This window comes from Aplidium turbinatum, chromosome 13, assembly GCF_918807975.1.
Source record: "Aplidium turbinatum chromosome 13, kaAplTurb1.1, whole genome shotgun sequence".
In the NCBI taxonomy this organism is placed as follows: domain Eukaryota; kingdom Metazoa; phylum Chordata; class Ascidiacea; order Aplousobranchia; family Polyclinidae; genus Aplidium; species Aplidium turbinatum.
In genome coordinates, this window is record NC_137484.1 from 6514792 (window position 1) to 6520804 (window position 6013).

Below are 6013 nucleotides of genomic sequence, written 5' to 3' on the forward strand. Positions count from 1 at the left end.
CACCAATGTCTCTTGTTTTAAGTCTGGATGAACGAGTTTTATACGAGATAAATTCGTGCTGGAACTGCTGGTTTGCGGTAGTCTACCTCACTTTAGGGACGACTGTGAATGTTTTAATTTTGTCGCTAGGTGGCACTCACGATTTACCTTCAAGCTACACTTGCAATGGCTACACTGAATGGCGTTAATAAGTTGCTCAATCGTAGATCCCAATAGCCGAACTAGCGCTGTTTGAATTGATCTTGCGGTTTCTTCCACAAAGGTTGGCGCTTTACTAACTGAGCTTATCGGACGAACAATGGCGTTGCACGCAAAGCATGAAATTTTTGAAAAAGCATCGTAGGCTAGGTGTTTCCTGAAAAATAAGTTTCAGTTCAACATCAAACACAGCTGTTGAAAAGTAGGCTATTAAAACAGGTATGGGAAATTACTGCGTCATTTGAAACTAAGTGGAAGTTCTTTCAACGTTTTGTTAAGATTTTAACAAAAAAAATGAACACAGGCCTTGTTTCAGCATAAAATGAGTTCAGTCCAACAATGGCAAAATAAATTTGTTAACGGCGTGGTAGCCTACATCAGAGAATTTTTTCATTAATGAAGGTTAGGCCTGGTTTGGCGCATATGTGTTATGGATTTAGCTTAAGTTAGGCTAGATCTAGACACAGCGTGTATTGCTTTACAGCAGGGGTTCCCAACCTTTTTTACACCGTCGCCCCCTTTAAAAATTTTGAAAAATCAATTTTTTTCAAAAACCCTATTTTTTCAACTTTTTGAAAAATTGAGAAACGTCATCTTATATTATTATTTTTAAAACAACCGGGAATTAAAGACCATTTCATAAAGATTTGAGCAAAATCTACCAGTGTTTTTATTAAATGTTAATCTATTTCTTTTGTTATAGCCTAGGCCCTAGGCTATAGTGTTGGAGTGGACTTAGAGATGATAAATTAAAAAAAATATTACTTTTTAAATTTTCCATGGCCCCCTTGAAAAAGGCTCATGGCCCACTAGGGGGCCATGGCCCCCAGGTTGGGAACCCTTGCTTTACCGTAAGCTCATGCAAGTTCTGTTTCAATTAATTTTACATGTATTGCTTTCTCAGTGCAGTGCTGCTGAGTTTCTGACAGTTTCTGATCGGGCGTATTTCAATCAAATTTTACTTCCAAGATTTTGTATCTTTTCCAACCTAAAATCACAAAAAACTATATTGCAAAACTGATATGGCTTACGAGCACTGGAATAAGCTGAACATATAAACTTGGCTTGAGTTTAAAATAAATTAGTTTACAATTTTCAAAAAGTTTCATTTCTTTAAATTTTTGAAATCCATTTAACTTTTCTGCTTACTGATAAAGTAAACAAACTCAATGAGACATGACTCCACAGCAAGTTGGATAAATTGTAGCAGCTAGCCTTCATATAAAACCGCAGTGAGTCAGTAGAATAGCTTGAAGCTATTGTTCAGTGCAGCATCAGTTAAGGCGATTAGTTTATTATTGTTGCAAACAAAACTTATAGTTGTATTATTTATCTTAATGTTAACATTTTGGGAGTAACAAACTTTTCTTAGAGTGGCACTCATTTCCAAAAATTGCTTGTGCGATTGATAAATTTAACTTCCAAGCCGATCAGTTATTTTCTCTAACATCTTTGTTGTTATCCTTAGGATTACACAATACACATCCATAATGTAGCAAAAAGTAGCCCAAGTGCACTAGCGTACGCAGGGGGGGGGGGGGCATTGGGCCATGCCCCCCCTCTAAAAATGCTTTAATAGTTAGCGACGTAGATTAAGGCATTTAATATATTTTGGATTGCACTGTCAAAGCAATTAACAATGTTGTTTCATAGATGATGTTGTTTTTATTTTTTCCCGATCTGAGGAACTATACGGTGAAGCCATTAGGCTACTATACCGAGATTACCTCGCTTTCAAAAACAGAGAAGTGATTTATCAGCTGAAACTCCCTCTGAATACTACCGCAGAAGCGTATTCTATTATTTCTTAGACGCTTGTTTTCTGCAATTGCGAGAACAATTCAGCTCTCAAACAACGATTGCATTTTCATTTCAATCTCTGCTACCGAAATATTGTTCAAGTCGACAATTTGAAGCCATTGAAAAAAACGTTAGCACGTACAGCTCTTTTCTTTCATGTGGAAAAGATTCGGTCAAAATAGAATATTTGAGATGGCAAATCAATTGGCGAAACAGTTCATGTATACCTGATAACGTTACTGATGCTTTCAAAGCCGCAGTGGACCTAAAAACGTTCCCCAACATCGCAACGTTGCTACAGATATTTGCAACTATACCGGTAACAACAGCTACGAATGAGAGATCTTTCAATACTCCAAAGTACATAAAGAATTATTTGAGATCTACAAAGGGAGAAGAACGTCTCAACGGACTGGCATTATTGTACATTCATCGGGAGTTAGAGCTAAAGTATGATGACGTAATAACAGAGTTTAGCAAGAGCAATCGACCATAGGACTTTGCCTAAGATTACTTACTTGATTGTGTACGTTGCGTTTATCACCTTGGTGCAAACGCAATAGCCTAGATTCCAGGTTTTCGTTTCTAATCAGGTGAATTTAGTCCTAGCACTCCGGCTTGTCATTACTTTGCTCTCACCTTTATTGTTGGACGATAATTAAAAACACTATTGTCTCTTTCGTCATTTTTATCGCCCTACGTAAGATCTCATGCAAACCGTTTTGCGGCTATTGTAATTCAAGTTTGTTTATTGTCTGGTAGGTCTATGGACCACCATAAATATCTAAAATAACTTTTATAGGTAATCTAATCAATATAATCTCGCATGCTAAAAACGTATTACATTTATCGAAATTTAGGTGTATCAAAGCTTGAAATAGGCTAATAACATGATATGAAATTTCATGGGTACCGCGGTAGGCTACGCTTGGAGAGAAACCAGAGTTGAAACCAACATTTCTTGAGAATCTTAATCAAAGCTTTCAATTGTCCATTGAATGATTTATTAGCTTTACATACTCTAAGTCTCTTACTGAGCGTATTTTTTCAGCGTTATTGTGATTGTGTAAATATGTTATTGCTTGAGGGTGGTTTAGGGCAGGCCTTCTTTTTCGTTCTTTAGTTCAGAGTGCGGTAATTTTTGATTAAAGTTAAAATTGAATTCGATATTTAAACTCTCACAGAGTAGTTCGATTTATGCTTTAATTAAGGTAATGACGTTGCCTATCATGATCGAACTATTATGGTTATTACTTCTCTGTTTAGGCCTGCTATCATGCTTTTCATATTCAGAATCGGTATCTGTACAGTGACATACGCAAAGACCGTGAGAGTCTATATTTCACCAACAGACAAGCTACCTTAAACCTTGGTCAGACTATAGAGTAGCATTAGGCAACTCTTGATAAAAAAAGTCAAATTATATCGAATGCCACCCTCCCCCCACGGAACCAAATCCTGCGTACGCCACTGAACGTACCCTCAATACGCGTAGTTCATTGGGTTTAGTAAGCCAACTACATCGTCTACATAAGGCATTAAATGCGACGTTAAGAATGTTATATCGTATCGTTTGTTTTCAATAGCCTACAACAGCTATCCAAATGAGTAAACTTGCCGCTGCAAATTAAATCATTATCGTCAATGCAATCTGAGTACCTATGCCAGTAACCTACCGGCTATTATTAGAAAATGGGCGTTTTTTAATTTTTTTCGTTTTGATTCAAAAGCATTTTCAATGCTCTCCCCCTTGAGAAAATCCTGCGTACGCCACTGCCCAAGTGACTCAGTGGCGGATCCAGGGTTGGGGGATTGAAGCAATCGCCTCCTTTAAAACACGGAAAAGTTGCATTATTTAAGGTGCGTTCTTTACTTTGAACTGTTGTTGTTATTCATCGTTATTCAAACTTTGTTAGTTTTGTATCACGTAAAGCACAGGGAGATGGTGTTATGATCATGCTGTCTTCAGAGGCCAGTGTCATCCTGTCAGGAGGCTGTGGCGGACTGATTGTTTTAAACACGGTATACTGAAACAACGGCTATAGATGTAGGGCACCAAAAAAGTTGAAGTTATAAAGACGTAGCTTATAAGCCTACAATCCTACATTTTAACTCAAAATTGTATATTGAAAAGAAACAAACCTATTTTAATGAAAAAAAAAACACTTAGAGAGAAAAGTTATTTTCTTTTATGATCCTTAGTGTCTGCAAAAAAAGAAAAATAAAAGCCACACGAGTGTGAGTGAAGATCTAAGTTGACACATTGCTCAAGTTCTGTTACAACAACATGGAGGAAACAAAACGACTTTACGGTTCACTGGTCAATTATAATCCCAAATAATAAAATAAGTTAGAGATAAGAGATAGCGCTGTAGGTGTATACATAGCTTCAAAGAAAGAAATACATAAAGTAGAAAATTTGGCCATTTTCTGGTTCACAAACAGGCTTCATGTCTACTAGCAGCGACTGTACATATCGTGGTCATTGCACAATCGATAAAACAGGACTCTTGCACGAGGTGTGTCAGAACTTGGTGTTTTGACAAAGATAAAGCTTTGGTAGAGAGTTTGCTTCTTGGACCATAGACAAGAAAAAACAAAGTAACCTTAGCGGGTTTAACATAATGCATTACACAGAAAACAAAGTAAATAACATAATGACTCAAACGTTTTCGACACGTAGGCTACCTGTGTCCTCAACAGGAATTAAATCTGCAATTATACGTAAAATTTATTATTTTATTGCAGATTTTGACAAAAGAATCTTGAGAAAGAATTGTTTAATTAAGACATTATAAAGTTAAGACTTTTTGTTGTTTGCTTTTTTTAGCATGTTATTCTGCCTTTGATGACGTAATCTGCTCAAAACAAAATTTTTGCTTTGTTGATCTTCACAAAAAGCGCTACAAATAAAACTGCTTAAAGCTGAAAAGTTTTCAACAGTTTTTGACACAGAAAACTTCAATAGACAAATACGCAGTGAACGCTGCGCAGACGCCATTACAGCCTTAGGCGAGAAAGTTTATGTTTCTTTTAAATTTTATTTCAAACTTTCCAAAACTCTTTCTGAAGAATAAAAATGAAGCAGTTTTTGTTTGACGTTTTGTTTGAGTTATCCGCTTGAAGATTCCGAACGAGAAATAGTTACTTGCATGAATCTCATGAAAACGAGAAAGCAAATAGCTTGGTAGGCTACTCTTATCAGAACAGGCAGTTATGGCAAAGCACCGGCATCAAAACTGTTCAATCAGGCTATAAAAATAAGGAAAGCAAAAAACATTTGAAGTGCTATACAGGGCTTATTGTAGGCTACTGATCTAGCATGACATAGCAAGCTTGCTTTTAATACCTATTATTTAGTTCAGTCTCCTGTTTTAGTTCCCACTATCAAAATAAAAAAGCATCACTTGCTATAACACAGAAGGGGTCTGAAAAGAGGTGGACGCGACAAAACCCGAACGTCAAAGCGTGTTTGAGTCGCAACGCTTAGAGAAACTTCTGTACTTAGAGTAACTTTCTTTACTTGACTGCTTTACCCAACACTTAGATATCTGAAATGAAACGTCTAATCATGTAGGCCTACAATTTGTATTAATTTAATCTAATATTTGTATCTCGTGCACAGTCTAATAATAATAATTTAATAACCAATGTGTGCACTAAGCCTAGTTGGAAGTGTAGCAAATGTATAAGCCTAGATTAAGTTTTTCTTCGAGAAACAAAAACCCAGACAGAATCTGCCACTCCTGCAAATGAAAATCTTTCGACCAATTCCCGAAATGCGACTTTTCTGTAGAATTTGTAGACTAGGGTTCATAAAGTGTATTTTATAGCGCACCGGATAACTGAAAGATAGACCGGCGGGGCATAGCCGTAGCTAAGAAACTAAAATATTTTGGGAGCAAAATAAAAAAATTCTGAAATCTGTATGACCTTATTGAAATTGCTCAACTAATAATATACCGAGATAGCTTGTTGTACTGAATTTAAGAATATGTATTATATTTTATGACTG